Source organism: Schistocerca gregaria, unplaced genomic scaffold, assembly GCF_023897955.1.
Source record: "Schistocerca gregaria isolate iqSchGreg1 unplaced genomic scaffold, iqSchGreg1.2 ptg000635l, whole genome shotgun sequence".
NCBI lineage: Eukaryota > Metazoa > Arthropoda > Insecta > Orthoptera > Acrididae > Schistocerca > Schistocerca gregaria.
Window position 1 is genome coordinate 300,479 of NW_026062021.1, and position 12,782 is coordinate 313,260.

The window sequence follows — 12,782 nt, forward strand, 5'->3', positions numbered from 1 at the left end:
CGTTTTCGTCATTTCTGATCAAATCGACTTAAAGCCAGATCGTCACATTGGTCGTTCTTCTCTCTGAAACGGTTACATTTATCGACTGCAAAGCTATGTCGCGTGCTGCGGTATGCGGAGACACTAACAGCACCATAGTAGAACACAGATGAAACTACTAAGTTGATATAATAGCCAGTAAGAAGTAGTAAAATAACGTTTTAGATATCGATTATTGACTTTTTAGCTGGCTTTTGGGTCTTGGACATGAGCTAGGAACTTAAGACTTTGCATCAAAGGAGGACCAGCAGCTGCGTTGCACGGGAGAATGTGATAAGTGTTCATATGTAGTAAAAACCCGAGAAATCCGTTCGTTTTCGTCATTTCTTATCAAATCGACTTAAAGCCAGATCGTCATATTGTTCGCTATTCTCTCTGAAACGGTTACATTTATCGTCTGCAAAGCTATGTCGCGTGCTGCGGTATGCGGAGACACTAACAGCACTATAGTAGAACACAGATGAAACTTCCAAGTTGATGTAATAGCCAGTACGAAGTAGTACAATAACGTTTTAGATATCGATTATTGACTTTTTAGCTGGCTTTGGGGCCTTGGACATGCGATAGGACCTTAAGATTTTGCATCAAAGGAGAACTAGCAACTGCGTTGCACGGGAGAAAGTGAAAAGTGTTCATATGTATTAAGAACCTGAGATATCCGTCCGTTTTCGTCATTTCTTATCAAATCGACTTAAAGCCAGATCGTCACATTAGTCGCTCTTCTCTCTGAAACGGTTACATTTATCGTCTGCAAAGCTATGTCTTGTGCTGCGGTTTGCGGAGACACTAACAGCACCATAGCAGAACACTGATGAAACTTCTAAGTTGATGTAATAGCCAGTAAGAAGTAGTACAATAACGTTTCAGATATCGATTATTGACTTTTTAGCTGGCTTTGGGGTCTTGGACATGAGCTAGGACCTTACGACATTGCATCAAAGGAGGACTAGCAACTGCGTTGCATGGGAGAATGTGAAAAGTGTTCATATGTAGTAAAAACCTGAGAAATCCGTCAGTTTTCGTCATTCCTTATCAAATCGACTTAAAGGCAGAACGTCACATTCGCCGCTCTTCTCTCTGAAACGGTTACATTTATCGTCTGCAAAGCTACGTCGCGTGCTCCGGTATGCGGAAACACTAACAGCGCCATTGTAGAACACAGATGAAACTTCTATGTTCATGTGATAGCCAATAAAAAGTAGTACAATAACGTTTTATATATCGATTATTGACTTTTTATTTGGCTTTGTGGCCTTGGACATGACCTAGGACCTTCAGATATTGCATCAAAAAAGGAGTGGCAGCTGCGTTGCACGGGAGAATGTGAAGATTGTTCATATGTAGTAAAAACCTCAGAAATCCGTCCGTTTTCGTCATTTCTTATCAAATCGACTTAAAGCCAGATCGTCACATTGGTCGCTCTTCTCTCTGAATCGGTTACATTTATCGTCTGCAAAGCTATGTCGCGTGCTGCGGTATGCGGAGACACTAACAGCACCATAGTAGAAAACAGATGAAACTTCTAAGTTGATGTAATAGCCAGTAAGAAGTAGTACAATAACGTTATAGATACCGATTATTGACTTTTAAGCCGGCTTTGGGGTCTTAGACATGAGCTAGGACCTTAAGATTTTGCATCAAAGGAGAACTAGCAGCTGCGTTGCACGGGAGAATGAGAAAAGTGTACATATGTAGTAAAATCCTGGAAATTCGTCCGTTTTCGTCATTTCTTATCAAATCGACTTAAAGCCAGATCGTCACATTGGTCGCTCTTCTCTCTGAAACGGTTACATTTATCGTCTGCAAAGCTGTGTCGCGTGCTACGGTATGAAGATACACTAACAGCACCATAGTAGAACACAGATGAAACTTCTAAGTTGATGTAATAGCCAGTAAGAAGTAGTACAATAAAGTTTTAGATATCGATTATTGACTTTTTAGCTGGCTTCCCCCCCCATGAACCATGGACCTTGCCGTTGGTGGGGAGGCTTGCGTGCCTCAGCTATACAGATGGCCGTACCGTAGGTGCAACCACAACGGAGGGGTATCTGTTGAGAGGCCAGACAAACGTGTGGTTCCTGAAGAGGGGCAGCAGCCTTTTCAGTAGTTGCAGGGGCAACAGTCTGGATGATTGACTGATCTGGCCTTGCAACATTAACCAAAACGGCCTTGCTGTGCTGGTACTGCGAACGGCTGAAAGCAAGGGGAAACTACAGCCGTAATTTTTCCCGAGGACATGCAGCTTTACTGTATGATTAAATGATGATGTCATCCTCTTGGGTAAAATATTCCGGAGGTAAAATAGTCCCCCATTCGGATCTCCGGGCGGGGACTACTCAGGAGGATGTCGTTATCAGGAGAAAGAAAACTGGCGTTCTACGGATCGGAGCGTGGAATGTCAGATCCCTTAATCGGGCAGGTAGGTTAGAAAATTTAAAAAGGGAAATGGATAGGTTAAAGTTAGATATAGTGGGAATTAGTGAAGTTCGGTGGCAGGAGGAACAAGACTTCTGGTCAGGTGACTACAGGGTTATAAACACAAAATCAAATAGGGGTAATGCAGGAATAGGTTTAATAATGAATAGGAAAATAGCAATGCGGTTAAGCTACTACAAACAGCATAGTGAACGCATTATTGTGGCCAAGATAGATACAAAGACCACACCTACTACAGTAGTACAAGTTTATATGCCAACTAGCTCTGCAGATGATGAAGAAATTGAAGAAATGTACGATGAAATAAAAGAAATTATTCAGATAGTGAAGGGAGACGAAAATGTAATAGTAATGGGTGACTGGAATTCGAGTGTAGGAAAAGGGAGAGAAGGAAACATAGTAGGTGAATATGGATTGGGACTAAGAAATGAAAGAGGAAGCCGCCTAGTAGAATTTTGCACAGAGCACAACTTAATCATAGCTAACACTTGGTTTAAGAATCATGAAAGAAGGTTGTATACGTGGAAGAACCCTGGAGATACTAAAAGGTATCAGATAGATTATATAATGGTAAGACAGAGATTTAGGAACCAGGTTTTAAGTTGTAAGACATTTCCAGGGGCAGATGTGGACTCTGACCACAATCTATTGGTTATGACCTGTAGAGTAAAACTGAAGAAACTGCAAAAATGTGGGAAATTAAGGAGATGGGACCTGGATAAACTGAAAGAACCAGAGGTTGTACAGAGTTTCAGAGAGAGCATAAGGGAACAATTGACAGGAATAGGGGAAAGAAATACAGTAGAAGAAGAATGGGTAGCTCTGAGGGATGTAGTAGTGAAGGCAGCAGAGGATAAAGTAGGTACAAAGACGAGGGCTGCTAGAAATCCTTGGGTAACAGAAGAAATATTGAATTTAATTGATGAAAGGAGAAAATATAAAAATGCAGTAAATGAAGCAGGCAAAAAGGAATACAAACGTCTCAAAAATGAGATCGACAGGAAGTGCAAAATGGCTAAACAGGGATGGCTAGAGGACAAATGTAAGGATGTAGAGGCTTATCTCACTAGGGGTAAGATAGATACTGCCTACAGGAAAATTAAAGAGACCTTTGGAGAGAAGAGAACCACGTGTATGAATATCAAGAGCTCAGATGGCAGCCCAGTTCTAAGCAAAGAAGGGAAGGCAGAAAGGTGGAAGGAGTATATAGAAGGTTTATACAAGGGCGATGTACTTGAGGACAATATTATGGAAATAGAAGAGGATGTAGATGAAGACGAAATAGGAGATACGATACTGCGTGAAGAGTTTGACAGAGCACTGAAAGACCTGAGTCGAAACAAGGCCCCCGGAGTAGACAACATTCCATTAGAACTACTGACGGCCTTGGGAGAGCCAGTCATGACAAAACTCTACCAGCTGGTGAGCAAGATGTATGAGACAGGCGAAATACCCTCAGACTTCAAGAAGAATATAATAATTCCAATCCCAAAGAAAGCAGGTGCTGACAGATGTGAAAATTACCGAACTATCAGTTTAATAAGCCACGGCTGCAAAATACTAACGCGAATTCTTTACAGACGAATGGAAAAACTGGTAGATACAGACCTCGGGGAGGATCAGTTTGGATTCCGTCGAAATGTTGGAACACGTGAGGCAATACTGACCCTACGACTTATCTTAGAAGAAAGATTAAGAAAAGGCAAACCTACGTTTCTAGCATTTGTAGACTTAGAGAAAGCTTTTGACAATGTTGACTGGAATACTCTTTTTCAAATTCTAAAGGTGGCAGGGGTAAAATACAGGGAGCGAAAGGCTATTTATAATTTGTACAGAAACCAGATGGCAGTAATAAGAGTCGAGGGGCATGAAAGGGAAGCAGTGGTTGGGAAAGGAGTGAGACAGGGTTGTAGCCTCTCCCCAATGTTATTCAATCTGTATATTGAGCAAGCAGTAAAGGAAACAAAAGAAAAATTTGGAGTAGGTATTAAAATTCATGGAGACGAAGTAAAAACTTTGAGGTTCGCCGATGACATTGTAATTCTGTCAGAGACGGCAAAGGACTTGGAAGAGCAGTTGAACGGAATGGACAGTGTCTTGAAAGGAGGATATAAGATGAACATTAACAAAAGCAAAACGAGGATAATGGAATGTAGTCAAATTAAATCGGGTGATGCTGAGGGAATTAGATTAGGAAATGAGACACTTAAAGTAGTAAAGGAGTTTTGCTATTTAGGAAGTAAAATAACTGATGATGGTCGAAGTAGAGAGGATATAAAATGTAGACTGGCAATGGCAAGGAAAGCGTTTCTGAAGAAGAGAAATTTGTTAACATCGAATATAGATTTATGTATCAGGAAGTCGTTTCTGAAAGTATTTGTTTGGAGTGTAGCCATGAATGGAAGTGAAACATGGACGATAACTAGTTTGGACAAGAAGAGAATAGAAGCTTTCGAAATGTGGTGCTACAGAAGAATGCTGAAGATAAGGTGGATAGATCACGTAACTAATGAGGAGGTATTGAATAGGATTATGGAGAAGAGGAGTTTGTGGCACAACTTGACTAGAAGAAGGGATCGGTTGGTAGGACATGTTTTGAGGCACCAAGGGATCACAAATTTAGCATTGGAGGGCAGCGTGGAGGGTAAAAATCGTAGAGGGAGACCGAGAGATGAGTACACTAAGCAGATTCAGAAGGATGTAGGTTGCAGTAGGTACTGGGAGATGAAGCAGCTTGCACAGGATAGAGTAGCATGGAGAGCTGCATCAAACCAGTCTCAGGACTGAAGACAACATAGCTGGCTTTGGGGCCTTGGACATGAGCTCCGACCTTAAGACTTTGCATCAAAGGAGGACTAGCAGCTGCGTTGCACGGGTGAATGTGAAAAGTTTTCATATGTAGTAAAAACTTGAGAAATCCGTCCGTTTCCGTCGTTTCTTATCAAATCGACTTAAAGCCAGATCGTCACATTGGTCGCTCTTCTCTCTGAATCGGTTACATTTATCGTCTGCAAAGCTATGTCGCGTGCTGCGGTATGCGGAGACACTAACAGCACCATAGTAGAAAACAGATGAAACTTCTAAGTTGATGTAATAGCCAGTAAGAAGTAGTACAATAACGTTATAGATACCGATTATTGACTTTTTAGCTGGCTTTGGGGCCTTGGACATGGGCTAGGGCCTTAAGATTTTGCATCAAAGGAGGACTAGCAGCTGCGTTACACGGGAGAATGTGAAAAGTGTTCATATGTAGTAAAAACCTGAGAAATCCGTCAGTTTTCGTCATTTCTTATCAAATCGACTTAAAGCCAGATCGTCACATTGGTCGCTCTTCTCTCTGAAACTGTTACATTTATCATCTGCAAAGCTATGTCGCGTGCTGCGGTATGCGGAGACACTAACAGCACCATAGTAGAACACAGATGAAACTACTAAGTTGATGTAATAGCCAGTAAGAAGTAGTAAAATAACGTTTTAGATATCGATTATTGACTTTTTAGCTGGTTTTGGGGCCTTGGACATGAGCTAGGACCTTAAGATTTTGCATCAAAGGAGGACTAGATGCTCCATGCGCGGGAGAATGTGCAAAGTGTTAATATGCAGTAAAAACCTGAGAAATCCGTCCGTTTTCGTAATTTCTTATCAAATCGACTTAAAGCCAGGACGTCACATTGGACGCTCTCCTCTCTGAAAAGGTTACATTTATCGTCTGCAAAGCTATGTCGCGTGCTGCGGTATGCGGAGACACTAACAGCACCATAGTAGAACACAGATGAAACTTCCAAATTGATGTAATTGTCAGTAAGAAGTGGTACAATAACGTTTTAGATATCGATTATTGACTTTTAAGCTGGCTTTGGGGCCTTTGACATGAGCTAGGACCTTAAGATTTTGCATCAAAGGAGAACTAGCAGCTGCGTTGCACTGGAGGAAGTAAAAAGTGTTCATGTGTAGCATAAACCTGAGAAATCCATCCGTTTCGTCATTTCTGATCAAATCGACTTAAAGCCAGATCGCACATTGGTCGCTCTTCTCTCTGAAACGGTTACATTTATCGTCTGCAAAACTATGTCGCGTGCTGCGGTATGCGGAGACACTAACAGCACCATAGTAGAACACTGATGAAAGTTCTAACTTGATGTAATAGCCAGTAAGAAGTAGTACAATAACGTTTTAGATATCGACTATTGACTTTTTGCTGGCTTTGGGGCCTTTGACATCAGCTAGGACCTTAAGATTTTGCATCAAAGGAGAACTAGCAGCTGCGTTGCACTGGAGAAAGTAAAAAGTGTTCATATGTATTAAGAAACTGAGAAATCCGTCCGTTTTCGTCATTTCTTATCAAATCGACTTAAAGTGAGATCGTCACATTGGTCGCTCTTCTCTCTGAAACGGTTACATTTATCGTCTGCAAAGCTATGTCGCGTGCTGCGGTATGCGGAGACACTAACAGCACCATAGTAGAATACTGATGAAACTTCTAAGTTAATGTAACAGCCAGTAAGAAGTAGTGCAATAACGTTTTAGATATCGATTATTGAGTTTTTAGCTGGCTTTGGTGTCTTTGACATGAGCTAGGACCTTAAGATTTTGCATCAAAGGGGAACTAGCAGCTGCGTTGCACGGGAGAATGTGAAAAGTGTTCATATGTAGTAAAAACCTGAGAAATCCGTCCATTTTCGTCATTTCTTATCAAATCGACTTAAAGCCAGATCGTCGCATTGGTCGCTCTTCTCTCTGAAACGGTTACATTTATCGTCTGCAAAGCTATGTCGCGTGCTGCGGTATGCAGAGACACTAACAGCACCATAGTAGAACACTGATGAAACTTCTAAGTTGATGTAATAGCCAGTAAGAAGTAGTGCAATAACGTTTTGGATAACGATTATTGACTTTTAACTGGCTTTTGGCTCTCGGACATGAGCTAGGACCTTAAGACTTTGCATCAAAGGAGGACTACCAGCTGCGTTGCACGGGAGAATGTGAAAAGTGTTCATATGTAGTAAAAACCTGAGTAATCCGTTCGTTTTCGTCATTTCTTATCAAATCGACTTAAAGCCAGATCGTCACATTGGTCGCTCTTCTCTCTGAAACGGTTACATTTATCGTCTGCAAAGCTATGTCGCGTGCTGCGGTTTGCGGAGACACTAACAGCACCATAGTTGAACAATGATTAATCTTCTAAGTTGATGTAATAGCCAGTAAAAAGTAGTACAATAACGTTTTAGATATCGATTATTGACTTTTTAGCTGGCATTGGGGTCTTGGACATGAGCTAGGACCTTAAGACTTTGCATCAAAGGAGGACTAGCAGCTGCGTTGCACGGCAGAATGTCAAAAGTGTTCATCTGTAGTAAAAACCTGAGAAATCCGTCCGTTTTCGTCATTTCTGATCAAATCGACTTAAAGCCAGATCGTCACATTGGTCGTTCTTCTATCTGAAACAGTTACATTTATCGTCTGCAAAGCTATGTCGCGTGCTGCGGTATGCGGAGACACTAACAGCACCATAGTAGAACACAGATGAAACTTCTAAGTAGATGTAATAGCCAGTAAGAAGTAGTACAATAACGTTTTAGATATCGATTATTGACTTTTTAGCTGGCTTTGGGGCCTTGGACATGAGCTAGGACCTTAAAAGTTTGCATCATAGGAGAACTAGCAGCTGCGTTGCACGGGAGAAAGTGAAAAGTGTTCATATGTAGTAAAAACCTGTGATATCCGTCCGTTTTCGTCATTTCTTACCAAATCGATTTAAAGCCATATCGTCACATTGGTCGCTCTTCTCTCTGAAACGGTTACATTTATCGTCTGCAAAGCTATGTCGCGTGCTGCGGTATGCGGAGACACTAAGAGCACCATAGCAGAACACAGATGAAGGCTATATGTTGATGTAATAGCCAGTAAGAAATAGTACAATTTTAATTGTAGTTATCGATTTTTGACTGCTTGTCCGGTTATGTTATAGCCAGTAAGATGTAGTACAATTCCAGTTTTAGTTATCGAATATTGAATTTTTAGCCTCTTTGGTGCTTTGGACATGAGCTACGACCTTACGAAACTTCACGAAAGGAGGACTAGCATCCGCGTATGACGGGAGAATGTAAATAGTGTTCATATGTAGTAAAAACCTGAGAAATCCGTCCGTTTTCGTCATTTGTTATCGAATCGACTTAATGTCAGATCGTCTCATTGGCCGCTCATATCTCTGAAACCGTTACATTTATCGTCTGCAAAGCTATGGCGCGTCCTGCGGTATGCGGAGACACTAAAAGCACCATAGTAGAACACAGAAGAAGCTTCTAAGTCGATGTAATAGCCAGTAAGAAGTAGTACAATTCAAGTTTTAGTTATCGATTTTTGACTTTTTAGTCGGCTATGTAATAGCCAGTAAAATGTAGTAGACTTCAAGTTTTAATTATCGATTATTGAATTTTTAGCCTTCTTTGTTGCCTTGGACATGAGCTAGGACCTTACGATTTTGCGTGAAAGGACGACTATCAGCCGCGTTGCGCGGGATAATGTGAAAAGTGTTGATAGGTAGTAAAAACCTGAGAAATCCGTCCGTTTTCATCATTTGTTATCGAATCGACTTAAATCCAGATCGTCAGATTGGCCGCTCTTCTCTCTGAAACGGTTACATTTATCGTCTGCAAAGCTATGTCGTGTGCTGCGGTATGCGGAGATACTAAAAGCGCCATAGTAGAACACAGATGTAGCTTCTAAGTTGATGTAATAGCCAAAAAGTAGTAATACAATTCAAGTTTTAGTTGTCGATTATTGACTTTTTAGCCGGCTTTGGTGCCTTGGACATGAGCTATGACTTCACGATTTTACTTGAAAAGAGGACTAGAAGCCGCGTTGCACGGACGAATGTGAAAAGAGTTCATATATATTAAAAACCTGAGAAATCTGTCCGGTATCGCCAATTTTTATCGTGTCGACTTAAAGCCAGATCGTCACATTGGCCTCTCTTCTCTCTGACAAGGTTACATTTATCCTCTGCAAAACTATGTCGTGTGCTGCGGTATGCGGAGATACTAAAAGCGCTATAGTAGAACACAGATGTAGCTTCTAAGTTGATGTAATAGCCAAAATGTAGTAATACAATTCAAGTCTTAGTTATCGATTATTGACTTTTTTTGCCGGCTTTGTTGCCTTAGACATTAGATTGGACCTTAAGACTTTGCATGAAAGGAGGACTAGCAGCGGCGTTGCGCGGGATAATGTGAAAAGTGTTGATAGGTAGTAAAAACCTGAGAATCCGTCCGTTTTCGTCATTTGTTATCGAATCGACCTAAAGCCAGATCGTCACACTGGCCTCTCTTCTCTCTGACACGGTTACATTTATCCTCAGCAAAATTATGTCACGTGGTGCGGTATCCGGAGAGACTAAAAGCATCATAGTAAAACACAAATGAACCTTCTAAGTTGATGTAATATCCAAGAAAAGTAGTAAAACTCAAGTTTTAGCTATCGATTATTGACTTTTTAGGTGGCTTTGGTGAGTTGGACATGAGATGGGACCTTAAGATTTTGCATGAAAGGAGGACTAGCAGCCGCGCTACACGGGTGAATGTGAAAAGTGTTCATATGTAGTAAAACCTGAGAAATCCGTCCGTTTTCGTCATTTGTTATCGAATCGACTTAAAGCCAGATCGTCACATTATCCGATCTTCTCTCTGAGACAATTACATTTATCGTCTGCAAAGCTATGTCGCGTGCTACGTTATCCGGAGACACTAAAAGCATCATAGTAAAACACAGATGAACCTTCTAAGTTGATGTAATAGCCAGTAAGAAGTAGTACTATTCAAGTTTTTGTTATCGATTATTGACGTTTTACCATTTTTTGGTGCATGGACATGAGCTAGGACCTTAAGATTTTGCATGAAGGGACGTCTAGTGGCCGCGTTGCAGGGGAGAAAGTGACAAGTTTGCATATGTAGTAAAAATCTGAGAAATTCGTCCGTTTTCGTCATTTGTTTTCGAATCGACTTAAATCCAGATCGACACATTGGCCGCTCTTCTCTCTGAAACGATTACATTTATCGTCTGCAAAGCTATGTCCGGTGCTGCGGTATGCGGAGACACTAAAAGCACCATAATACAATACAGATGAACCTTCTAAGTTAATGTAATAGCCAGTAAGAAGTAGTACAATTCAAGTTTAAGTTTTAGATTATTGAATTTTTAGCCGGCTTTGGTGCCTTTGACATGAAATAGGACCTTAAGAATTTGCATGAAAGGCAGGACTAGCAACCGCGTTGCACAGGGGAATGTGAAAAGTTTTCATATGTAGTAAAAACCTGATAAATCGGTTCGTTTTCGTGATTTGTTATCGTATAGACTTAAATCCAGATCGCCACATTGGCTGCTCTTCTCTCTGAAACGGTTACGTTTTGTCATCTGCAAAGCTATGTCGCGTGCTGCAGTATCCGGAGACACTAAAAGCAGCATAGTAGAGCACAGATGAAGCCTCTAAGTTGATGTAATACCCAGTAGGAAGTAGTACAATTCAAGTATTAGTTATCGATTACTGACTTTTTACGCTTCTTTGGAGCCTTGGACTTGAGGTAGGACCTCAAGATTTTGCATGAAGGGAAGTCTATCAGCCCCGTAGCACGGGAGAAAGTGAAAAGTGTTCATACATAGTAAAAACCTGATAAATCCGTTCGTTTTCGTCATTTGTTATCGAATCGACTTAAATCCAGATCGCCACATTGGCCGCTCTTCTCTCGGAAACGGTTACATTTATAGTCTGCAAAGCTATGTCGCGTGCTGTGGTATCCGGAGACACTAAAAGCACCATAGAAGAACACAGATGAAGCTTCTAAGTTGATATAATAGCCAGTAAGAAGTAGTACAATTCAAGTTTTAGTTATCGATTATTGAGTTTTTAGCCAGCGTTGGTGTCTTGGACATGATCTAAGACTTTACGATTTTGCATGAAAGGAGGACTAGCAACCACGTTGCACGGACGAGTGTGAAAAGTGTTCATATGTAGTAAAAACCTGAGAAATCCGTCCGTTTTCGTCATTTGTTATCGAATCGACTTAAAGCCAGATCGATACATTGGGCGCTCTTCTCTCTGAAACGGTTACATTTATCGTCTGCAAAGCAATGTCTCGCGTTTCGGTATCCGGAGATACTAATAGCACCATAGTGGAACACAGATGAAACTTATAAGTTGATGAAATAGCCAGTAAGAAGTAGTACAATTCAGGTTTTAGTTTTCGATTATTGACTTTCCAGCAGGCTTTGGTGCCTTGGACATTTGGTAGGACCTTAGGATTTTGCATGAAAGGAGGACTAGCAGCCGCGGTCCTCGGGCGAATGTGAAAAGTGTTCATATGTAGTAAGAAACTGAGAATCCGTCCGATTTCGTCATTTGTTATCGAATCGACTTAACACCAGATCGTCTTATTGGCCGCTCTTCTCTCTGAAACGGCTACATTTATCGTCAGCAAAGCTATGTCGCGTGCTGTGGTATGCGGCGACACTAAAATCACCATAGAAGAATACAGATGAAACTTCTAAGTTTACGTAATAGCCAGTAAGAAGTAGTAGAATTCAAGTTTTAGCTATCGATTATTGACTTTTTACCCTTCATTGGCGCTTGGACATGAGTTAGGGCCTTAAGATATTTCATGAAGGGAAGGCTAGTGGCCACGATGCACGGGAGAATGTGAAAAGTGTTCATATGTAGTAAAAATCTGAGAAATTCGTCCGTTTTCGTCATTTGTTATCGAATCGACCTAAATCCAGATCGACACATTTGCCGCTCTGCTCTCTGGAACGATTACATTTATCGTCTGCAAAGCTATTTCGCGTGCTGCGGTATGCGGAGACACTAAAACCATTATAGTAGTACACAGATGAAGCTTCTAAGTAATGTAATAGCCAGTAAGCAGTAGTACAATTCAGGTTTTAGTTATTGGTTATTGACTTTTTAGCACGCTTTGGAGACTTGGACATTTGCTGGAGCTTAGGATTTTGCATGAAAGGATGACTAGCAACTGCGTTGCACGGGAGAATACGATAAGCGTTCATATGTAGTAAGAATCTGAGAAATCCGTCCGTTTTCGTCATTTGTTATTGATTCGACTTAAATCCAGATCGACACATTGGCCGCTCTTCTCTCTGAAAGGATTACATTTATCGTCTGCAAAGCTATGTCGCGTGCTACGGTATCCGGAGACACTAAAAGCATCAGAGTAAAACACAGATGAACCTCGTAAGTTGATGTAATAGCCAGTAAGAAGTAGTACTATTCAAGTTTTTGTTATCGATTATTGACTTTTTAC